At 37.4% G+C, this 26,701-nt stretch overlaps 1 protein-coding gene across 2 annotated transcripts in view; it reads right to left on the bottom strand.

The window, feature by feature from the left end:
- Positions 1-26,330, bottom strand: part of LOC138692708 (dicarboxylate carrier UCP2-like) — a 122,655-nt gene extending 96,325 nt beyond the window's left edge. For both annotated transcript variants that reach the window (XM_069815864.1, XM_069815863.1), the window contains exon 1: positions 26,242-26,330. The gene's annotated coding sequence lies outside the window, so the exon portion shown is untranslated. The remainder of the gene's footprint in view (positions 1-26,241) is intronic.
- Positions 26,331-26,701: the final 371 nt, after the last annotated feature.

Below are 26,701 nucleotides of genomic sequence, written 5' to 3' on the forward strand. Positions count from 1 at the left end.
ACATAGCAAAGCACTGTTCATCAGTGGTGGATTTTAGGCGACTAGCGAGAGCCGAAAGCTATTATGCATGCCTTATATACAATCCGTCGGTCCGATACATAACTGTCACTGCCGGGGAATATGGAGTGGGAAGTTAAGGGATAATCTGCAAAACCTCAATTAAGGTATTAACGCCCAACCTGATACAAAGGTTGTTTTTTTACTTGCTTATTTAATGACGCTGTATCAACTAAAGGTTATTTAGCGTCGATGGGCTTGATGATAGCGAGATGAGGCCGAGAATTCGACATGGATTACCTGACATTTGCCTTACGGTTGGGGAAACCTCGGAAGAAATCCAACCAGGTAATCAGCGCAAGCGGGGATAGAAACCCGCGCCCGATCGCAACTCCGGATCGGCAGGCAACCGCCTTAACCGACTGAGCTACGCCGGTGGCTCAGAGGTTAGTAAGTCTGCGGAGTACATCTCAGTATGATTTTTTTTTATATGAAAAAAAAAAGACTTTTTATAAATGGAAAATTTGGCGATAATCTGAAAATCATAAGCATGATACAAATTAATATTTATTGGAAAATACACATATGTATATTTTGTAATGTGAGTAAGGAATTAGTCTAATATTTGATTGTAATTTTCTAACTCGAATTATTTTCATGTGTACAGGAGAGAAATTCCCCTCCGGGCTGCCCCTTAAATTGAACGTCATTCCTCATGTCATAGCCCTTAAAGACTGATTCACAATGAACAGGGAACGGAACTACAGTAAAACTCCGATTATCCGTCACCGTATTAACCGATTAGTGGGTTATCCGACTGACTTTCTTTCTCGCTCTTTTTATTTTGCAGAAAAATATGAGTACTGTACATTATATCAATACGATTTTTTTTTTACAGAGTGTTTTTTTTTTTTACAAATCTTTACCCTTACGCAGTATGATCTACTCTTCGAGTGGTTGTACTGTCTAATTTCTATGCAAAATACCTTCCAGAGGTGTCAAAAGGAAACGTGTTTGCTCTGAAAACAAGTGCAAGTAATTGAGTGGTTTGGGAAATGAGAAACTGTCTCGTCACAATATGAGATAGAAATTACAATTGTGCGCGATTTAATGAAAAACAAAATATAAGGTGCATCAAATTTGTAAATATACAACATGAGACCTCTACTATTCCTATCTTTCCACAGACAGCCGTCATAAGCAGTTTCCTTGGCCATTAAAAACATGTCGTTGAAAACTAGACTTAAATTAGTGAACTTATGATCCACTATCCAGCGTGTTAAAAGAAAATACAACGGGGGGAGATGACGAAACTGTATTATGCACTTAGTTTATGGACACCTTTTATAGTACTGATTATCCTATTTTTTCGATTAACCGTTCACTTCACCCTGTTCATTACCACGGATAATAGAGGTTTTACTGTATTGTGAATGCTCACATTTAAATACATTTATTTTGATATTATTTCTGTTTTCGTTGTCGTTTCCGTTCTCGGTTTATGTTATAATGAGTGTAGCTTGTTTAAATGTGAGCATTCACAATTAACGATTGTGTATGCTCACATTTAAATACATTTATGCTCGACCATGCCGAAATGTCGTAATTATACACCTGGTAGCAGTCCTTTAATGCATGTCATTAAAGTACACCTACTCATTAAAGTACAGGTGTTTTCAGTCAATGACAACTCAGCTTACAGATGTTCAGCCAATGACAAGTCAGCTTTGTACCGTTATAAAACCGCAAGTATCGATTATTCTCGGATATGCAATCGAAAGACAACGAGGGAAACGTCACGGAGGCTGGAAATCCAATACTGTCGCAGAAGGTTATGTTCTGTTACTATAATAATTAGCGTTAATTGTAAATAATATTCAAATAAATTCAATTTGTCAGTTCGTTTTTCAATGTCGAATTCAATAATCAAGGTTATACCAAGTTTAACGGGATTACACCAAGATCAATGACATTATTGTTCCTCGGAAAAAATCAATACTTTCGCATCTGCGTACATCTCACAATTGAGGAGCGTTTTTGCAAAAGTCGATAGATGCAGAAATCAAGATTTTACAGAAATTACACTAAGTGACAGGATCTATCGAGGTTTGAAAAAAACCTGGAAGGTTTGGTAGTCTCTACATACGGTATGAATCAAGTTTTGGTAAATCTGATTTCATAGATCGATTCCGGAGGTAGAAAACATACGATATCCGTATGTAACTCACTATCGAAAATTTCTGAATCTATCGACTTTTGCAAAAACGCTCCTCAATTCACGACCTAGAATAAGGTCACTTCCGATCTTGTCAGATACAAATAAAATGTATACATATGAATAATTTCAAGTTATAAATATGGTCGAGCATAAAAAGTCGTATGAAACTCACCAATAATGGTAATTAAGAAGCTCGTACGAAAATTATGAAACTCGCTTGCGCTCGTTTCATAAACTTCCGTACTCGCTTCTTAATTACTATCATTATAGGCTCGTTGTATAATGTACTATTATTTTAACATTATTTCCGTTCTCGTTGTCTTTTCCCGGTTTATTGTGAACCAACCTTAAGAACGAAGTCCATTCTCATGCAAACCTGAACTGGCCGAGCACCTGCGGTAGACGGGCGGGGGCTCGCCTCTCTGGTAGCTAGGCGACTTGTTTAATAAACAAACGACTGTGACAGGCACGCGCCTCCGTCGGACTGCTACCGGCCTTGGCCGTTGAACGGTCTCTTTGGTCCTTCGGAAAGAATAGTCGCACTAAGTAGGCCTAGACATGACGCAACACAACAGATCTTCGGTTTTAGTACAAATAAGGTCTTTTCTTCCGCCTTGGCCACTGAACCATTATCTTTGTCGCACAAAGTTCAACAATGATGCAATCCTACAGATCATTGCTATTAATAAAAATAGGTTAATATCTCTCCCGCTCTTCGATATTGCTCATTTAATGTCAAGAGGGGCAAAAAATATCACCAACAGTGTGAAGGTCAAAGTGTGAAAATATAATTTGCAGATAAAGACACATAAATCAGTCCGAAGTGAATCATCTGCCTGTTGTATGTAGCCTATATGTATGTATGTATGTATGTATGTATGGTCGACCTGGTTGGCGAGTTGGTATAGCGCTGGCCTTCTATGCCCAAGGTTGCGGGTTCGATCCCGGGCAAGGTCGATGGCATTTAAGTGTGCTTAAATGCGACAGGCTCATGTCAGTAGATTTACTGGAATGTAAAAAAACTTCTGCGGGACAAAATTCCGGCACATCCGGCGACGCTGATATAACCTCTGTAGTTGCGAGCGTCGTTAAATAAAAAATAACATTTTAACATGTATGTATGTATGTATGTATGTATGTATGTATGTATGCTTGCATATGTACAGACCGATTTTATTTAGTCCTAACAGCTCGGCGACGCGAAAGAGGGGAAGTAATAGGAGTAGTGGGGAGAGCTCCGGAGTAGAGATAAGGGCGAGCGATCGGTAAAGGAATGCAATACAGCTTAATTGCACTAGAAACATACCGCTCTACCGCACGCATGACATCCGATCGCTTCGAAGGCAAGCGAGTGACTAACCCAAACATCCCTTGGCGTAACTAAATGGACTCGCCTGACCCAGGCGCACATTGCCAGCGACAGTCAGGACTAAATCGTACTGTATGTATGTACGTATGTACTGATGGACGGATGTATGAATTGTGGGGAAGGAATTATTTTGAGTTGACATGAAAAGTAATCCAGATACGAGGGTGAATCAAATATGAACCGGAATTTAAATCTGGTGGCTATGGTAGTGAACAGAAATGGACGCGGCTATGTCTGGGTGTTGGTGGGGATGCTTGGAGGAGAACTATGATGCTCGCAGGCAGCATGAAGTGACCGCTGTGCCATGAGCGACCAAGAGGTACACACGTCTGTCGCGCAGTGCATAATCATTAAGTTTCTCGCGAAAGAAGGCACAAAACCTGGGGAAATTTTGAGGAGGCTCCGTGCACAGTTTGGGGAAGAAACCTTTTCGAAGATTCAAGTGTATGAATGGCGTAAAAAAATTTGTGGCAGGACGGGAAGCTGTGGAAAACGAAACCCACCAAAGACAACCACGGACAAGCATCACTCCAGACAACATTCGTGCCGTACGCGACCTTACTGCAGAAGATCGGCTCATAAACATTTCCGAAATTGCTTCAGCGGTAGGAATAAACTATGGAAGTGCTCAAGCCATTATCACTGATGAACTCAACTACCGGAAAATGTCTGCTAGGTGGGTACCTCGTCTCTTCACCCAGAAACACAAACATCTACGCCAGGAAGTTTGTCAGGGGCACCTGTATTATTATGAGGAGGAAGGAGATGATTTTTGCGTCGCATTGTGACGTGTGATGAAACTTGGGTGCATCATCACACCCCAGAATCAAAACAAGCAGGCATGGTGTGACAGGAACGAGGTGAAGCCGGGCCTTTCAAGGCCAGGACAGGCACGTCTGCTGGAAAGATGCTTGTAACCATTTTGCTGGTTAACTTCCTGCATGAACGAAAAACGGTGAATGCAGCCTATTACTGCTACCATTTGGTTCTGGAAAAAGTCGCATACCTCAACAAACGACGCCGACAACTGATCCCAGACATGATTCTTCTGCAATACATTGGGCAAGTCTGGAACATCCTCATTACAGTCCAGATTTATCACCCTACGACTACCATTTGTTTGGACCGCTGAAAGAACTGGGAGGACACCGATTCGATGACGACGTAGCGGTAGAAGAGTTTGTACGCGAGTGGCTACTCACACGTCCCTCTTCTTTCTTCGAGGATGGCATCAAAAACTTGCCAATTCGATGAGAAAAATGTGTAGCAAAGTCAGGAGACTATGTAGAAAAATGAGGTGAGTGTATTTTTTGTTTTGGTTGATTCAATAAAATTAAAAAAAAACAGTTCCGGTTCATATTTGATTCCCCCTCGTATCCGTGTATGGAGTGCACGGTTTTCCAAATTAATGAAAAACTTTAGGCCGATAGATTCCAGAGTCTGCATTAAATCTAATAATAGCCTAGTGTTATACTTTTAGGAAGTGCATAATAGCAGGTTACGGTGAAGTTCTTGTAAATGTCATTCTATATTCATTTCACCAGATTACAGGACGTTATGCAACTGTTTATTTGTCATGGTAATAACTTGGCATAGCAATACATTAATGTACGCCACCCTTGTTATGTGAGGATTAGGCCCTAACTATTACTTTTCTTTTTGTTTTTGTTTTTCACATTCAAGAAAACTTTATTGCATAAAATATACATTTCAGTTTAGCTGATAATGTAATAAAAAAAAGCATGTGGAATGTGTAATCGGGGAGCCTTCCTGTGATGGTTCCGACATTAAAACAATTTTACAAGAGTTTTACAATATTAAATCTGTGTGTCTTTTCCTTTTTACTCGTAGTCTTCGAAATGGTGAAGCAGGTGGGTGATTTCCTGGAATTTTCCGGATTAGAGGATTTTCATGGTTATCAAAAGAACTGTGTAGTCTTCCGTAGCTGAAGAATTGTGTTTACCTCTGGAAATCCTAAATCAGAATTCAGTGTGGTGTTTCGCACATACTAGGGTGCGACTGTTATTATCAGTCTAAGACAGCGATTTTGGATGGTTTGTATTCTCTTAATTTGACTGTGAGAAGCAGAACTCCAAATTGAACAGCGATATTGCTAGATGGGTCTGATTAATGAAGCATATATGATCCGTTTATATTGCATTGCTAGTGCTGATTTGTGTGACATTTTATGCTTCAGTCTATAGATGCGATGTCTGCATTTTTTAACTCTTTCAGAAATATGACAATGCCATGTTACTTTGGTGAGGCCAAGATACCTAATAGACTGAGATTCTGAAACAGGGACTCCTCCCGATGTTATTGGTTCATAGAAAACATTATTCTTGTAAGTAGATTTCAGAGAGTTCATGATAATTCTCCAATTGTTGCAGTAAATCTATACTAATAATCAATCTGTAGCCGAAATTATTCTGGTAATTTTCGATTTTCCAAAAATAATTGGTCCTCACATATATAATTAACCACCCTGAAACCGAAAATCGCATTTTTGACATTTTTGTTTGTATGTCTGTCTGTATGTTACCTTTTCACGCGATAATGGCTGAACCGATTTATATGAAAATTGGAATATAAATTAAGTTCGTTGTAACTTAGATTCTAGGCTATATGGCATTCAAAATACTTTATTTAAAAGGGGGGTTATAAGGAGGCCTGAATTAAATAAATCGAAATATCTCGCTTATTATTGATTTGTGTGAAAAATGTTACATAACAAAAGTTTCTTTAAAAATGATTTCCGATAAGTGTTATTCTTTACAAAATTTTGATAGGACTGATATTTAATGAGATAAATGAGTTTTTAAATTAAAATAACGCCATCTAAGACGGTGCAATGAATTAAGAACAAATGACTTCGTCTATAAGGGGCCTTGGACAACAACAATCGAAACAGGGGCCTTGGACATCAACAATCGAAACTATTAAACATAGGCTACAGCGAATGTTTCTGTGTTAGTATGAAGTAATATCAGAAGCTAAATTAACCGCTTTGTATAATTAATTATTATTTCACCATTGGAAAGTGTAGTTTCTCTGGATGGACATAATGCTATAATGTTATTACAGTAACGTCTGAGTAAATCGAGGACAGGTAAGATTTATAGGTATTTATAGCTTCTTATGCATAGAAAATTTGAAGGCTATTTTGTACAGTCGTTTTCTGTATTTCTTAAAATATTGATTTAGTACGCAGTAATAGTACGTTAGCTTAGCAATCCATTATTTTATAAATCAAATTTTAACTATACTCAATTGAATCGTGTTAAAATACATAAAATATATATGCAATAAATGCAATGCAAAAAAATTGGGTAATGAGCGAAGCAGATTATTGCGCTGTTGTAAAAGTTGTTGCCTGGATCAAACGTCCTATTTTAATTATGTAATTAATTTATATTTATTTCTAACAGGTGCAGCGGAGCGCACGGGTACGGCTAGTATAATACAAATATCTTCACAGAAGTCTTGAAGTTGCCTAGCTGTCATTTCAGCAGTGCCTTTGCTGATAACTGAAATGTCGTCTGCAATGTGAGCAATTGTAAGTTTATCGCGAACTGGAAAATCAGAAGTATAAATAATAATAATCAGCAGTGACCTTCTTTTTGTTGGTTTTCCAAATTGTGCTCTTATCAGAATTTCATTTTATTTGTAATTTTTGTAACTGCTCTTTTGATTTTGAAATATAACATATAAGACTTACACATGTTCTCCACATATTTTATTCCTATTTGGGTTATTTCCTGACAGTCGTGCAGAATGACGTCTAAATAAATACGCATTAAGTAAGCTGGCAAGGGGCCACATCCCTGTGTCACTCCTTGATTTCTTTTATAATACGAAAATAGCGACACAGCAACCATTGCTTAACACGTCACAGAACAAAGGTGAAGGCGAAGAACAGAAGCGGCCAACTGGGAAGACGCAATATGCGGCGTGTGAATCCTAACCTCGAGGTCGGGTGAGCGACCCCACTCCAAATACCGCGTCACCAGGGATGTCCGGACGTGACGTGCGTGTCTTGTCGCCACTCCATCCAATAACTTACTTACTTACAAATGGCTTTTAAGGAACCCGGAGTTTCATTGCCGCCCTCACATAAGCCCGCCATCGGTCCCTTTCCTGTGCAAGATTAATCCAGTCCCTACCATCATATCCCACCTCCCTCAGATCCATTTTAATATTATCCTCCCATCTACGTCTCGGCCTGTCTTTTTCCCTCCGGCCTCCCAACTAACACTCTATATGCATTTCTGGATTCGCCCATACGTGCTACATGCCCTGCCCATCTCAAACGTCTGGATTTAATGTTCCTAATTATGTCAGGTGAAGAATACAATGCGTGCAGTTCTGCGTTGTGTAACTTTCTCCATTCTCCTGTAACTTCATCCCGCTTAGCCCCAAATATTTTCCTAAGAACATTATTCTCAAACACCCTTAATGTCTGTTCCTCTCTCAAAGTGAGAGTCCAAGTTTCACAACCATACAGAACAACCGGTAATATAATTGTTTTATAAATTCTAACTTTCAGATTTTTTGACAGAAGACTAGATGACAAAAGCTTCTCAACCGAATAATAACAGGCATTTTCCATACTTATTCTGCGTTTAATTTCCTCCCGAGTGTCATTTATATTTGTTACTGTTGCTCCAAGATATTTGAATTTTTCCACCTCTTCGAAAGATAAATCTCCAATTTTTATATTTCCATTTCGTACAATATTCTGGTCACGAGACATAATGATATACTTTGTCTTTTTTAGGTTTACTTCCAAACCTATCGCTTTACTTGCTTCAAGTAACATTTTTTCGTATTTTCCCTAATTGTTTATGGATTTTCTCCTAACATATTCACGTCATCCGCATAGACGAGAAGCTGGTGTAACCCGTTCAATTCCAAACCCTGCCTGTTATCCTGAACTTTCCTAATGGCATATTCTAGAGCGAAGTTAAAAAGTAAAGGTGATAGTGCATCTCCTTGCTTTAGCCCACAGTGAATTGGAAAATCATCAGACCGAAGCTGGGCTATACGGGCTCTGCTGTAAGTTTCACTGAGACACATTTTAATTACTCGAACTAGTTTCTTGGGAATGTCAAATTCAATAAGAATATTATATAAAACTTCTCTCTTAACCGAGTCATATGCCTTTTTGAAATCTATGAATAACTGATGTACTGTATCCTTATACTCCCATTTTTTCTCCAATATCTGTCGAATACAAAAAATCTGATCAATAGTCGATCTATTACGCCTACATCCAATAACAGTGGGTGGAAAAAAAAAATCCCATTTTTCGGGAAAATTTTGTCACTATTCCCACAAGAAAGGGAGAAGAAATACTATATATTAAGTACTTAGCCTAAAATTCTGTTGAATGTCAATATTTGACAATATGTAAAAAATAAATTTTACCATTAATGGTATATTAACTTTAACAACATACAACAATCAAATTAAGTTCCAAACAACTGTCAGCAGTGTCTACACTTCACCACAAGTTCTTTGTCAAATCTGTGTCACAGAAGTAGATCTAACGGCGATAATATTTTTGTGCCCTAAATTATATACATATTTCATATTACAAAGAAAAATAACTGATAGTTAAACCTAACTCGAACATGTTAAGAAGATTTATTCTCTGTATTTTCCTGTCAACTAGAGTCCACGCCAATTCGGAAGGCGGGTTGTCTGCTAGCGTTTGCGTCGAGAGAGACAGATAGAGAGAGCAAGACAGCGTACAACATTGCCACATCGTACTTCACGAGCACGTGCAATACAAATAGCGCAGGAGAGAATTTAAATTATCAAAAGACAATAATGACCTTAGCCGTTGATTACTGTAAGCATGACACCAAACAAACCCTCTTTCCTTCACTAACAATATTCTTTGCACGTTTCTCAATCCCTCACCACATGCTTCTGCAGTCGTTTCTTGCACGTTGGCAACGTTGCTGCCAGCATCAAGATGGCCGGCAGCGTTCTGCTCGTTAACGTTTTTATAATAATTATACACCTTAAACACTATTTTCCGCGCCTGCTTGTGTAATACTTGTGTTTTTACAGTCTCTTCTTCCATTTATTTACCTTACATACACATAGTAAATGTTAGTTTTACTTATTCAATGTATTGAAACACTCGCAAGTGAACAAACGAACTCAGGAAGTGCTTGTTATAGACTGATTCTGATTGGTTCTACTGTACAAGCTTGTGACGTCACATACCAGAAATGCTACGGCGCATATAGAAGCTAACCGCCTTCCGAAATGACGTCTAGTCTAGTATATTATCAGAATGATTAAGTTCTATATTAGTGTCAACTATTATTTCATGAAGCTTTTGATTGGTTCCATCACAGTCTTTTAATGAAACGAACTATTAATATATCTTCTTATAAAGAAATAGACTAGAATAGGCCTGGGCGTTAATACCTTAATTGAGGTACTGCAGACTATCCCTTAACTCCCCCCGCCATCTTCCCCGGCAGAGACGGTTATATGTCGGACCGATACGAGTAGATCTGAAGGGAAACATCGCTGAGTGACGGATTGTAAAGAGCGTTCGCCTACGGGTGAGGCCAGGAAAGCGGCATGTACTGATACGCCGCTTTGTGCGCGCAATTGTTGAGACACGCTCGACAATCAAGGACATCAAGGTCGACCAGTTATCAGTTGTGAGCCAGATGTTGCAGTATTTAACACGTACAGTGCAGTTTCTTGACACAGTTGCTTAATTATTCAGCGTGTGTGTAAAATTTGTTAACAATGCAAAACGCAAAATTCACGCTTGAACAGAGAATTTTTATGTATGATGCATATGTGAAAACAGAGTCATGTAGAGAGGTGTAATTTGAAGTGGAATATTCGGGTGGTCCAATTTAGGGCAGAGAAACCGTTAGACGTCTTGTTAACAAATTAAGGACAACAGGGTCGATAAATGCTACAATTCCTAAGCGAAAACGAAGAGTATTGACGGGAGAAAAAATTGATGAAATCAGTGCATCATTTACACGCTCTCCTAATAAATCTCTAAGACGTGTTTCACAGGAAGTTAGTGTTTCAAAAACATCAGTCTTTACTGCTGCTAAACTTTTAAAATTAAAACCCTACAGAGTATACAGTAGTATAGAAAGCGGAAGCTTGCGGATAGACGATTCCCGCAAGCGACACCGCAGGCAGGCCGCTTTCCTGGCCCCACCCGTAGACAAACGCTCTGGTAAGTTTACTTATTTGCCTTACTTACTTACAAATGGCTTTTAAGGAACCCGAAGGTTCATTGCCGCCCTCACATAAGCCCGCCAGCGGTCCCTATCCTGTGCAAGATTAATCCAGTCTCTATCATCATATCCCACCTCCCTCAAATACATTTTAATATTATCCTCCCATCTACGTCTCGGCCTCCCTAAAGGTCTTTTTCCCTCCGGTCTCCCAACTAACACTCTATATGCATTTCTGGATTCGCCCATACGTGCTACATGCCCTGCCCATCTCAAACGTCTCGATTTTATGTTCCTAATTATGTCAGGTGAAGAATACAATGCGTGCAGTTCTGTGTTGTGTAACTTTCTCCATTCTCCTGTAACTTCATCCCGCTTAGCCCCAAATATTTTCCTTAGCACCTTATTCTCAAACACCCTGAACCTATGTTCCTCTCTCAGAGTGAGAGTCCAAGTTTCACAACCATACAGAAGAACCGGTAATATAACTGTTTTATAAATTCTAACTTTCAGATTTTTGGACAGCAGACTGGATGATAAGAGCTTCTCAACCGAATAATAACACGCATTTCCCATATTTATTCTGCGTTTAATTTCCTCCCGAGTGTCATTTATATTTGTTACTGCTGCTCCAAGATATTTGAATTTTTTTCACCTCTTCGAAGGATAAATCTCCAATTTTTATATTTCCATTTCGTACAATATTCTGGTCACGAGACATAATCATATACTTTGTCTTTTCGGGATTTACTTCCAAACCAATCGCTCTACTTGCTTCAAGTAAAATTTCCGTGTTTTCCCTAATCGTTTGTGTATTTTCTCCTAACATATTCACGTCATCCGCATAGACAAGAAGCTGATGTAACCCGTTCAATTCCAAACCCTGCCTGTTATCCTGAACTTTCCTAATGGCCTACTTATATGAATTCAAATTAATATTTCTGTGATGTTTCTTAATCATAAACTCACCACAGATACAGGAAAATTTATCTGGGAAATTCACACAATCACGGCTAGAGAAACTTCCTGTGCTGTCTGGACCACGGTCTTAGCCTACTCAGCACAAATTATAAATCCAGTATAAGGCATGTATCATACTTTTCGGTTCTCGCTGATCGCCTAAAATCCACCACTGATGCACAGTGCTATGTGTGTACGTTTCTAAAGCGGTCGCAGTTGGGGTTTTTCTTGGGATTCTCCCGTTTCCTTATATTAGACACCTAGATCATTCCGTCAACATCTCTCCGTTTCATCATTCCATAGCATTCCCCGATCGCAAGCTGGCGACGCACGGAGGGAGCTGGCCTAGGGACGAGCGGGATTGCTTGCTCGAAACCTGGGTATGCAGCGAACCTTAGTGTAGTCAGCCGGTGTGGGTTTGGGAATGCGCCAAGATTGAAGGTTAGCGCAATAGATCGTGAAAAGTCGCAGTGCTGAGTCATAGTGCCACCAGCGAATAGAGATTATAAAGAATGGACACTTCGCGTCGGTACCTTTGATGTAGCCGGACTGATTTCAATGACCTTCAAACCAGCTAAAGCGTGAGATTCTGCTTCTCCCTAGAGTTGGCGCTGACATCACACCAGCTAGCAGTCGACACAGCGGAAATATAACACATATAATTAATACATCTAGGTACATTATGTACTCAAAATAAACTGGATCCATAAAATAATAAATCCGTCATTAACTGTAATGTCTAGACTCTAGAGTTCCTTTATAATGAGAGTTGAGACGTTGACCCCAACAACAATTAAAATATGTAATGATTTGATAGCGCTGAAAATGGAAAAACAAAACTCTTACGAGAAGTAAAACCATATACGTATATTATATTATATACAAATATTAAACGAGTTCGATACTTAATTTTAAAATGTATTATATTATTTTATAATATAATTTATGATATCTGAAATATAAAATATTATTATTACAACTAGTTTGTCACTGAGAAATAAGAAAAAGCTGTTAACTTGAATTTATTTGAAGCAAAGCGTTACTGGATTATGCAATAAGGTAGGCGATGTTTGGATCCTGTGTCTCAACTCCATTCTCAATTATTATCTTAGCGTATGCTCGATTACACTAACCTCTAGCGCTTGAAAGTAGAACTATACGCTGGCGCACAGAGAAACAAAACACAGGAAAATTCGCTGTGTCCATTCTTTATAATCCCTATTCGCTGGTGCCACCTCCCGAAATTTCATTTCATTCCAATAGTGGAATCATAGCCTACACTTTCCCTGTACCTCGGTGTTAGAGAGAGGACAGGAATATTATCCATGGAGAATGAGGATGTTTTTTCTGGACCCTTACGTTTCCATACACTTTATCAATTATTGCATTCCAACAACTCTCCACTTTTCTTTACATGTTCTTGTTTTCACATCATTTCATCTCAACACAGGCTTCAGTGATTAATACCACAGACCGCAGACCAGTGAACAACATCGGCGATGCCAGAAAGGAGCGAAGGTTGGTCTTTAGATCTGGTGACCGTTAAGTGGCTTCTGTGTTTGTTTCTATGACGTTAAATTCACACACAAAGTTTTTCCAATCGCACTACTTCCTCCCATGAAGGTTGGCATACACAATAGTGTTCCAGTACTGAACTGTCTACGTTTTTCGAGGCGTAACAATGCAATAAAATTCTGTATGCCTTATCTTTAAACATTTCAATAAACACTGAGAAATAATTTTGCAGGGATTCATCGAAAGTAATAACTGATGAGCTTATTTTACTTTTTTTAAATGAATAGGCCTAATACTATAATCTCAAAGCCCATATGCTCCGAAAATAGAAAACAAAGGATAAAAACTATTAACTAAGATCTACGTAATGGAGGAAGCAATTTTGTACCGATTACAGGGGGGATATGTGGAAAATTATTGAATAAGGTGCTGAAATGATGATAAAGATAATGATTAAGAAGGAGAATACCGTCGCGCGGGGTGACTTTGTGCCATTCGCGAAAAACGTATGGAAGTATTCTTTAAGACCGTGACAAGGTTTTAAAGTCTACTTCCTTACGTTTAGTAGTCTTTAAAACTTTGTGACGGTTTCAAAGATTACTTCCTTACGTTTTTTATGAAATGCGCGAATGGCACAAAGTCACCCTCATGGCACAAAGTCACCTCGCGCGACGGTATTAAAGATTGTGTATTTCATCAATTTCAGTGCACACCTTTATATTTTTCTTGTCGAAATATTGCGAAATACTGAACCAATAGCGATTTTCTTTCTTTTTATTATATGTTTAATTAATGCTTAGCCATTTACTATAGAAAAACGCCTCTGATAACATGTAGATGTCAGATAAGTGACAAGACACTTGAAGGAGCACAGATAATGGGAATTATAAACATAATTATCTAAGTTCACCAAAGCTATCACACCAGTCTGCTTGGCATTTGGTTTGTTATTATTCTCGCTGTAAATAAAATGGATCATAATATTAAAAATATTAAACATATTCACAATTATTGTTGGATTAATCGTATGGCAACAGATACCGACAACTGTGTAAGGCTTATCTCTCGAACACTTATGTTTGCTGACTTCTACTATTTAAATAAATAAAAACAGAAAATATACTTGTTTGTAATAACTAGACTTCGAAATTGAGGCAAATTTACTCTGAAGTTAAGTACACACAATAATACAGTGTTTACAAAGCAGCTGGCAAGGTAGTCCTTTCCGCTCATAGACATTTTTTTCAGATGGGACTTCTGCAATATAGACCCAACAATGAAAAAAATTAAACGTTCGCCTGAAGGACAAACGTAAAATATTTTATAGGCCAGAATACCTTTGCATTATCGTCTCTCACAGTTCAAGTTCCATTCCCGATTCTAAACTAGACCCTGCAGACTGTTCACATTGCATTCTAGTGATAAAGAATGACACTACGATAATTATCCTTTCTACAATTTAAATTCTTTATTCATTTATTTTATTTATTTATTTTTACTGACAGAGTAACGGCCTTAAGGCCTTATCTTCCACTCAACCAGTACAAAAATACGTAGCAAATATTATAAATAACAGCAATACAGAAAACAATGTAATAATAATAATAATAATAATAATAATAATAATAATAATAACAATAAAAGCTCGCGTCTTGCAGTAAAGGCTGGTCCACATTAAACCGAGAACGAGATCGAGAACGAGAAAGGGAAGCGGAGGACGTGAACGTGAAGATTTTTTATTCACAATAAACCGAGAACGGAATCGACTATGCCTATCGATATGCATGTCAATAACGATATATAAAGTCGATATTATGCATTCTGGTGTTATTTCAGTATAATTGACCAATGGCGTTCTCTCATGAGTACAAGGCGGCCAACAAAAACACAGGTTAATCAACTTCAAAATTTACCGACACGGAATATTTAATAATTCAATTCACGTGATAATCTGGTCACATATACAAGTGGCATATTTTGAAAGTTATTCTACTGAATTTCCGAGTTAGTTAAAAACGATGCATGAAGAAATTATGGCATGGCCTCCTTACTACAAAATATATGACGATCAAATAGCTTTATCATGGCATCAGAATCCAGTAGGCTGTGATCGTAAACGAGAACGGCAAACTTGGAACTTGAGCAACCTCACGTTCCCGTTCCCGAGCTCCGGCAAGCTTCTCGTTAATTGTGAACGCTCAGATTTAAACATATATATTTAAACAATTTTTCCGTGGAAATATTCAACATTTTAATGGAGTCTTAAGAACCATTAACCAGGTTTTCACAACCACGAAAACCGAAAAACATACTAGGTTAAAAGCGTATAAAGTTCTAGCAAGACCTGTCCTCATGTATGGTAGTGAGGCCTGGACTGTTCGAAACTCAGATGTTCAACGCCTAACAACTGCGGAAATGAGATTTCTAAGGAGGACTGCCGACTACAGCTTGCTTGGCCACAAAAGGAATGAACTAATTACAAAAGAATTGAAAATTACACCTAATTATGAACATCTCAACCACTATAGACAAAAATGGCTTAACCATGTCAATAGGATGAACCGTTCCAGACTCTCAAGACAAATTCTCCGCTATAGGATACCACATGGAAGACGATCTTTGGGACGCCCACTGAAGAGATGGACGGAGACCGTAACAGGCCACTAGGCCTAATACCTGCGAGTACGATGATGGTGATGATGATGATGATGATGACGATAATTTTCCGTTCTCATTCTGGTTCTCGTTTTCGGTTTACTATGAACCAGCCTCAAGACTTCGTCAACGTTCACGTTCCCAGGTTTCGGCAAGCTTCTCGTTCATTGTGAATGCTCACATTTAAATGTATTTTAACCGCTTTTCCGTTCTCTTTTCCGTTCCTGGTTTATTGTGGACTGTGTAGCTGCCAGCGGGATCTGCGCCGTCAAGTTGAGATTTACTTACTTACTTACTTACTTACAAATGGGTTTTAAGGAACCCGAAGGTTCTTTGCCGCCCTCACATAAGCCCGCCATCGGTCCCTATCCTGAGCAAGATTAATCCAGTCTCTACCATCATATCCCACCTCCCTCAAATCCATTTTAATATTATCTTCCCATCTACGTCTTGGCCTCCCTAAAGGTCTTTTTCCCTCCGGCCTCCCAACTAACACTCTATATGCATTTCTGGATTCGCCCATACGTGCTACATGCCCTGCCCATCTCGAACGTCTGGATTTAATGTTCCTAATTATGTCAGGTGAAGAATACAATGCGTGCAGTTCTGCGTTGTGTAACTTTCTCCATTCTCCTGTAACTTCATCCCGCTTAGCCCCAAATATTTTCCTAAGCAGCTTATTCTCAAACACCCTTAACCTATGTTCCTCTCTCAAAGTGAGAGTCCAAGTTTCACAACCATAAAGAACAACCGGTAATATAACTGTTTTATAAATTCTAACTTTCAGATTTTTTGACGGCAGACTAGATGATATAAAACTGAAATAATTAACTACATAGCATAATGTATGCGAATGTAGAATTTTGTATTTATTTTTCAGCAAGATGATCAGAATTCGTTTCTTTTCGCCAATAAGATGTCAATCGAGAAGTGGGGGATAAGACCGTTTCCTTTCCGTCGTCACGCGCATGATACGTCGTCTGTTTGGCTATTACGAGATCTAATTATGGAACCATCTGAATCTCCTGCTGAATGACAGTGCCAATTTAAAATTAAATCATGACAATCAACTACAGACTGTGCCGGTCACCCGTAGCGTAAACAAGTTTCATTTGCATGACATTGGAGAGTGCAACAGACACCGATAAATAAACAGTTGTCGTAACAAGGATTACGAACAGTTAATTAGTAACATTTGTTTCTATCTCTGACATCAAATTAGCAAATAATAAATCCAGTGAGATCATTATCATAATCTTTGTTACGAGGTACTATGATAGTCCTTAGACCTACATCATCCACTATCACAAAAAAGTTTCGTTTCCTAACCGCACACAGATCAGCCCTCTACTCATTAAATAATTTTAAGTCTCATAGAAATATGCCATATTACCACTACTGATCTGATTCGTGTATGAGCTTCGGGTCATACCGGTACTGTAGAGTACTATAGGAATTCAGTAATTGATGTTAAAACTATGTAAAAATGATCCTTATTCTTGTCAACTTGAAAGAAAAGTCAGAAAATGTCATATAGGGATACAGTATCATTATATTGTGCGTTTTGTGCATTTCACAAAGATTATCATGTTTTGAATTATGTTCTCTATTATTTATAGTTTTTTTGTCAACTCTTATTCAAACATAACTAAACGACATATCCAAAATAAAAGGCGAACTTTAATTTTCAAGTTGCACAGAAAGGTGATTTCTACAACCCAAAAAATAAGACATAAAACTTTCTTTATAAATTATACAGTCACAAATTTGCATACAATAGCTGTATGTGTGCTGCAATCATTCCTGATAAGCCTATTATTCTGTCCTTTACGATTATCATTTATGTTAAAATGTATTAGGCCTACAGTTTGCTTTCATTTCATTTATTTTAATACATAAACCTTATATTAGCATTGCAACTTTGAGATGTAGAACAAATCAAAAGTTAGATATAAATATAATTGTTCCTGCAATAACTCCTATGTGCAAAATATAAAATTTTTCAGTAAGAAGAGAAAACACATTTATTCATCCTATGGCAGCAGTATATAGGAGACTGTGAATTATTACATTTTCAAAACAAAGAAATATAATTACATATAGGAGGTTTTATTATTTGCTGTATCACTATTTAAGTTATTTAATAGAGCAAAAATCTGAAAATCGATAAATATGTCACATAGGAGTTATTGCAAGAAAAACGACGATATATAATACATACCAAGCAGGGTAATTCAATTTACACGCATAAACAATTTCTTCAGCTGAGTTGAAGGTATGAGTATACAAACATTCATTTCTCGAACTTTTTTCTAGTCAATTCAAAAACTTCAGGATAATTGAAGAGTGTAATAAATTAATAAAATTAGACTAATAAGGAACTTCTGTTTCATAACATTTGAGATTACAGTAACAGAGGGTAGATGGAGATCTGATTTTTGTCTTACATTAAATGTTTTCATTAGTACTAAATGTATCTCCGTTTTAAACATAAATCATCAACGATGAAAGAGTAATGGAACAGAGAAAAATTCTCTCCGGCACTGGGATTTGAACGTGATGATGCTTTATCCACTAAGCCACACCGGATACCCATCCCGGTGTCGGACAGAATCGTCTCAGTTTAAGTTCCAACTCTTGGGTTCCCTCTAGTGGCCGTCCTCTGCACTACGTCATAGATGTCTATGAACGTAGGACCGAAGTTCACACATGTGCTGAGGTGCACTCGTTATGAGTGACTAGTTGGCCGGGATCCGACGGAATAAGCGCCGTCTTAAATCACGAGGTGATTTACGCATATCATATATATTATTTTAATGTACGGAAGTACATATGATATTTTTCTCTGTTCCATTACTCTTTCATCGTATGATGACGCAGAATATCTGCATGGAAATTTCATATGTACTTCGGTACATTAAAATAATATATATATAAATCATCAAGAAAAGAATATAGGCCTACTCATAATGTAACGTCATACTTTTTTAATATAGTCTACAGGGCGTAAACGACATAAACTGCCAAAAAATTACTTATTGTGTGGTGCGCAGACCTCGCAGTTATAGAAACCACTCACTATCTCTCGCGTCTGTTCAGAAAAACCGAGGCTTAAACCTGCTAACTACCAAAAAGAAAATTTTACAAGGTAAGCAAAAGAACTGAGTTTAAATTTATTAACTCTGAAGCTTTAGAACTAAATTCAAAGTACAGATATAAATACCACCCAACTAAAAGGAAAATGCCAGGTAATCTTTTGGCGAATCCTCGGACCTCACCTCATCTCACTATATCTCGCCAAAATATTGTAAAAAATTGCAGAAAATTGTAAAAAAATTGTAGAAAATTACTAAATTGTATAACTGTAAAAATTATAAAATATTGTAAAAATTTGTAAAAATTGTAATTGTAATATTGTAAAATTTTTACTTGTTCCACATCTTGAAGCTTCATTGCTCATGTAAGATCTATGGAATGAATGAATGAATGAATGAATGAATGAATGAATGAATGAATGAATGAATGAATGAATGAACCTGTATTTTAGATTTCGTCCTAAAGTTTCAGAGTTAATTTAAGCTCAGTTTTTTGCTTCCCTTGTACAATTTCCTTTTTGGTACGGTAGTTAGCAGATTTACATTCTAAGCCGACGATATGTCAAAATCACATTCTGCAAGATAACCAAGCTGTGATATGAACCATGTCTTGTGCCGGTCATTCGTAACGAAGTCAACACTAAGCTACATAATATACAAGTTATGATAACAAAACATTACAGCAAGCAGCAGATACCAAAAACAAACGGCACTGATAACTTAAGGGTTATGAATACATAAAGTAGTGTCACTTATTTCTATCTATGTATTTACTCACAAATGTAACGAAATACACAGGACGCCGCACGTCATCATAAACATAGTTATTCACGGTTCCTGTCAAGTGGGGATAAAGATAGTAAGTGTTGTGACTTCTCCATTGTAGAAATTTATTGCAACCATATAGGCCTACAACACTTTTTGTAACAGTAAGACGGTATGGCTTGAAAAGCTTTGTTTTCCCATAGCCATATTTACTAGAAGTTTTATTTTCTGATTTTGATTAATAGGCCTATTTCACCTGCCTGAAAATTCTACAGGGACATCATTTTATTTTTACTTCAATTTTTATTGTACCTGAGTTTTTGAATGTACTTCACTCCCACCCCTTCTACTAATGAAGTTACAACTGTCCTCCAGACAGAATCAAGGCCGCATGTAAACACTACTGAGTTAGTGATTGTAGTACGTTCCAGAAATATGTTCGCGTTTTCCAGTGACGAAAGACCTTTCAATATTGAATCATATTTTCGCACAGGTACTGTCAGTTTGCCTACGTTGCATCCCGATTTCCCCCACCTGCTTATGCTCGCCCCTCAAGAGCTCGGCTGTCTTAGCTCTTTTCTGAAAACATTAATTTCTGTTAGGAATTGGACGTTTAGGTAATATTATACAACTGTTTAAAATAACTTAAATAAAAGGGTCTCGTTAAGTAATTAACTGTCACGTGATTTCTCCCCTTTCTACGATCCTGCGGCATAACCACATGGACGGACAGTAGATAGCATGTCTGAGTAATTTTATCTATGCGGATAGGGCAGACGTAAAGATTGAATTTACAGTACGTAAGGTACTCTTTTATAGAGTAGGTACAGAATTATTTCACATGAGTTATACTAGTACGAAGGACGAAACTGGTAATTGGAAATAGATGCAATAATCTATAGTGCGATAATATGCACAAAAGAACTGAAGCCTGTATCGAAATGAACGGCCACCATTTTCAAAAATGTGTTTAAATATCCATATTATTATTTTTCAATTTAACTTCATTCTCTATATTGTACGCTAATGAGCTGTAGACAGTATAATATACACTGCATAATGAATATGTTAGCATGGATAACTCTGTTCGTGAGTAAAAACACTTATTCTTAATACAGTACTGTATTTTGATTAAACAAAAACCTAATGAAAACTATCGAACTCAAAATCGCGATATTTCCTAGTTTACGTAAATGGATGAACTACTTTTCTACCCTCCTATACCTAGTAAAGTGATTTGTTTGTGTTTTACTCCAGTATATCATCGAACTAAAGTCGTGGAAAGGGGTAGCAAACGGTGTTTCCGGTTCTCTAAAGGCATAGCCGGGTTAATATTAAAAATGTTAGTAAAAATAAAATGATGTGCCTGTATAACCTTACCTTAAGACTCCATAAGAGCAAACAAGATGGCTGTAAACGAAAGGTTTCAATTTGAAGGTATGCTGAATTACGAGACTGTTAAGCTATGGAATGGGACATACGAATGTACAGGGTTGTTTCCGATGTCTGATGCGGTAACGAATTTGAATGACATCATGTGCGTCAGGAGTCACTCGACAGTTGAACTGTGGCGCGAGGTGACAGACCAGTAGTGACTGATCTCATAGTCAAAGAGTGCACTGCGACTCACAGCAGAAATTCCCAAGAAAATAGAGCCTTTTTGGGAGGGGTACATAACAACCCTTTCCGATATCAAGTACTGTTAAGTGAAAATAAAAGAAGCCTGCAATAAACGAAGTTTCGTTATTTCCAAGAAAGGCATCTTCTGAGTACTTAATAAGATTGGTAAAGCTCGAATGGAATTAATTTGTATCATTTCGTGGGGTGCGACGACTTGTGACGGGGGGTGGATATGCTTGCTTTTTCCACTCTGGAATTAATCCCATCAGAGCTTTGACAGGCTTATTAGGTACACAAAAGATGACTTTCTTAGAAATAACGAAACAACGTTGTTTGCCTACTTGGCATCGGAAAGAATTGTTAAGTACCTCTCCCAAAAAGGCTCGATTTTCTTGGGCATTGCTACTGTGATACACCGTGCACTCTGATTATGAAATCACTCACTAGCCTACTGGTGTGTCACCTCTCGCCGCAGTTCAGCTGTCGGTGTGATTCCTGACGCACATGACGTCATTCAAATTCGTTATCAGAGATCAGAAACAACCCTGTATATGATAAAAAAAAACTTTTGCAGTATAAACAGGGTCAGCTGTGGAAAATATCAGAGGATTGTAATGTACCAATAAATTTCATGAACGCTATTAAATATTTGTATGATCACACAAAGATTAAGATCAAGAGGCAAAACAAAAGATAATATGAATTGAATGTAAAAGTAAATAAAGTCCTTCAGTAATGCTGCTGTTTTTCTCTTCCATTGTTTGATATATACATTTTTTTTACTTGATTATTTAACGACACTGTATCAACCACCAGGTTCTTTAGCGTCGATGGGATTGGTGATAGCGAGATGGTATTTGGCGAGATGAGAGCGAGGATTCGCCACAGATTACCTGACATTTACCTTACGGTTGGGGAAAATCTCAGAAAAAACAAAACCAGGTAATCAGCCCAAGCGGGAATCGAACCCGTTCCCGACCGTAACTCCAGATCGGCAGGCAAGCGTCTTAGCCGACAGAGCTACGCCAATGGCTTTGATATATACATAAATAAAATTTTAGAAGAATGGCAAAAAAAACGTAGCCAAAGTACTATCCGTCCGAGTGGTTAAGTCGCAGGCCATCGAAACTTGAGAAGTCACATGACGGTTACTTGCTTAAGTGGGCCATTTTCTTTCAATTATTTTGAACAGTTGTATAATATTACGCAGATTGACGAATATGATCAAGATAGACACATTCACTACCAGCCCACTACCACTTCAAGATTCGTGATTTACTTAATCGGCGTTTCCCAGGTCGTTGGAGTGGTCGTGCTTAGCCAACTGCATGGCCACCTCGCTCACCAGATTTCCCCCCCTCCATTTTTTCCTGTGGACGTTCGTCAAAGATCGAGTGTTTGTTCCTCCTTTACCTGTCCATCTCGCTGAGCTGAAAACTCCAATTAATGCCGCAGTTGCAGAAGTGACTCCTGATCTGCTGGCTCGTGTGTGGCAAGAGATTGACTTTAGGTTGGATGTCTGTCATATCACAAACGGTAATCACATCGAACCAAAATAACTGCTTGGTAGAAATTTGATGTATTGTCCTTTCAAATGACACCTTAACTATTTCCGTGAGATATGTGAATAAATTTCTATCGGCTTCTGAAATTGTAAAATCCTTTTTAGAATACCCTGTACTCTAAGTAGAAATATATCAAACGAAATCAATAAGTGCACACAGACTGATCCATGTGTCACAATAGTAGGATCATTGACAGGCTCTAAGAGTAGGAGAGAAAGTCATCTTAAGTCCCAAGTAACAATAGCGGTGCCTCGACTCCTAAATGTCAGTTAGGTCTTGATATTAATAGAGACAATAAAACTCGTTAACAGCACCAGAAATTCACAATCTGCAAGACTTGGGTAAATAAATTTCACAATGTGGATATTAAAAATAAGCTAGAGGTTACTATACTAATCCTTGTCGTAAAAATTACGAACAATGGCAGTTTATTGACCAAGCGAGATGGTTCGACGTTTACGTTTTTGAGACTCGCATTCAGGAGATCCCGGATTCAAACCCCGTGGCCGGTAAATCTGACTGGGATTTTTCATTGTTTCCCTCAGCTACAAAGGCAAATGCCAGATTAGAAATTTATATACCATGATTCAGCACTGCCTTAAAGGGGTTAGGTATAGCTTAGAGCACTAAAATTTTGGAAATATTAAACATTTTTTCCTCTATTACTATATATTGTACAACAATGAAAATTATAATGTGTAAAAAATTATCCTTCTGCTATTTGAAAAAAATATTTTTACGATATAAAAAATATTTATTTATTTTATTTGTTTATTTATTTTTTCAAAATTCAGTTCACTGTGCAGTGATGAAACGTTTCCCACATAACTCAAAAACTATCCAATATTCTGTGTTGAAATTTTTTGTGTGTAGTTATGTATGTCATATCTACAATATGATGCAAGATCACTTGCGTATCTTTGATAGATTGTCTGATAAAAAATAAATTCACTTTAAAAATGTTCAAATATCAGTATTTCCTTCTAATACAAAATAAAAAATATATATATTATTTATTAAGGAATGTAGTTGAAAAAGCATGATATTGTAAACACGAGTTTCAGCAATAAAGTAAAAGAGAGAGAACATGAAAAATTAACAAGTTTATGAGTTATGAGGGAAACGCTTCATCACTGGACAGTGAACTACCAACATTTTGAATATTGCAAAAAAAAATATATATATATATAAATATTTTTTTAATCGTAAAAGTATATTTTTTTTAATATAGCAGAAAAAACAGTATTTTACACATACCAATTTTAATTATTGTACAAGATACAGTAATGAAGGAAAAAATGTTGAATATTTCCAAAAATTTTACTGCTGTAAGCTATACCTAATCCCTTAATCACCAATATCATAAACATTAAAATAAAATCTAAATCACTTACATGAACACAAGCCATCACACGACAATTGAAACAGAAACTAAAACAATCAAATAGTCTACGGCCTCCTGATATACTCAAAGATCCTGAACACGCTATACATGGCCACCGATGTAGCTCAGGAGGTAGAGCGTTTTCCTGCTGATCCGGAGTTGCGTTCGGGCGTGGGTTTGATTCCCGCTTGGGTTGATTACATGACTGGGCTTTTCCCGATGTTTTCCCCAACCGTAAGGCGAATGTCAGGTAATCTATGGCGAATCCTCGGCTCATCTCTCCAAATACTATCTCGCTATCACCAATTCCACCGACGCTAAATAACCAGTAGTTGATACAGCGTCGTTAAATAACCGAATTAAAAATACACGCGATACGATCATCATTAGGCCTATACTATTTTCAATGGTGCAATATGAATACTAGTAAATTAGATATGAATCTTCGTACAAAAAGATTGCAGGGGAATCGTATAATCTCAATAATTGAGTAGGATGCTTAATGTATTGATGATTGTGTGATTTCAAATAATCAGAGGTTACCGCTTCATGAGAATCATCTTAGTAAAATCATAGAACGAATAACTTCAACTTGTAAATAAATGTGGCATTTGTTTCTCAAACCACTAGCAATATTTTGAATGCAAAATTATGATACCCTAACTTCATTTATTTTTCCAATCATAGTGTGTTGCGGGTTGCTAAGGAACAAGATGCACGTAGAGTATTACAGAATGGTAAAGAATATTTTTCTTGAATAGATGTCCAATTACAAGTTCCACCTCAAAAAAAATTAGTACATCGGAACAAAATATGAGCCTAATCTTTGTAGCGTTGATAATAATGATAATATTTTTTTTTATATTGGTGACATTCTATTGTCTACAACTGAAGACAAATGAGGACGAGACGTTATTGATATATGCGTGTGAAAGTTTACACCACCCGTCGTGTAACCACACAAGTAGACCTATATTAATAGGGCATTATCACACAATATTTTATCTATATCCTTTCAAAAATAAAAAAAAAAACAAGCACAAATAATTTGACGTTTAAAAATTTATCTTTTTTTTTTTTGACATGCATAAAATTGAAGCTATCTAGGTAGCAGTTGAAATAATGTACTGTGACGCTATAAATCCATGACAACCACAATGTTACCATAAACAAAAGTTTGTTTCTATTACAAATTTGTAATTTTTAAGTTTTAAGATGAGAGATTCTGAAAGTTTGCCTTCAGATATCGAAGAGCAAGTTTTGAAAATTATATCCAGATAAAATTAATACAACTATTATGTTGTAATATCATGTTATATTTAGTTTCAATACATTTTGAAATATGCTTGATGTTATCATTCATTCCTGAAAACGAGTAGGATAAGAAAAACGAGTGTGGTAATGAACTTCTTATACCACTTAAAATGAATGGGATAAGACGCTATTACGTTACGAATGTAGGTAAAGATTTAAAACAATAACATTTAAAACTTAAATTACAATAAATCTGTGATGTTTGGATAAAGGGAGATGTCATAAAAATGAGTTTTGAGATAAATGAAAATTAAACAACGAACCCTTATTGTAAATAATTTTTTACACAAATAAAACGCATCAAATGCTGGTATTCTTTTGATTTTTGCACTCCCAATTGTATAATTTAACTTGTGTGTTCATCTGGGAAAAAAATTTCATCTGTACAAAAAAAAAAGTGACTTATCCCCCTTTACCCGAACACCATAGAAATAATCGCTTCATTCAAATCCTTTGTAATTAATATTTTCTAATTCAGAATGTGGATCAGTAATTTTTACAGGTGTAATTTTCAACTGACACATTAACGGCTGCACGCCACTGACAGGTACTTACTGTGAGCCCGGGTCCCGCTGAACAACTGCCGGTCGCGTGGCGCGGCCTGCCTTTATATCGGACTTTGCGCCGACCTGCGCTTGACGGCCGTGCAGCACCTTCAGACTAGACAGACTCTATCTTCATGCAGCTTTATTGCCCCACGTTCCCTGATTCGTGTGTCAGTGTAGAGAGGGGGAGGGGAAGTAGACCGCACGGGCACAACCCCCAGGAGAATGTGGCCCTAGGGGTGGAGATACAGCTGGTCCCTAACGGTCACCCTAGCAGCTGAGGGACGCCGCGGACAGTAGCGACGAACGCCGCAAGTGCCATTGCTAAGATCATCGTTTAGCTGTGACTGGCTGAAGAACTCCATTCGGATCACCGAAGCGCGTATACATTATTTTTGTGATGACTAGGGGTAGATGTTGATTGATTTTTTTATTGGGTTATTTTACGACGCTATATCAACATCTAGGTT

The sequence above is a fragment of the Periplaneta americana genome, chromosome 17, assembly GCF_040183065.1.
Source record: "Periplaneta americana isolate PAMFEO1 chromosome 17, P.americana_PAMFEO1_priV1, whole genome shotgun sequence".
NCBI classification, from domain to species: domain Eukaryota; kingdom Metazoa; phylum Arthropoda; class Insecta; order Blattodea; family Blattidae; genus Periplaneta; species Periplaneta americana.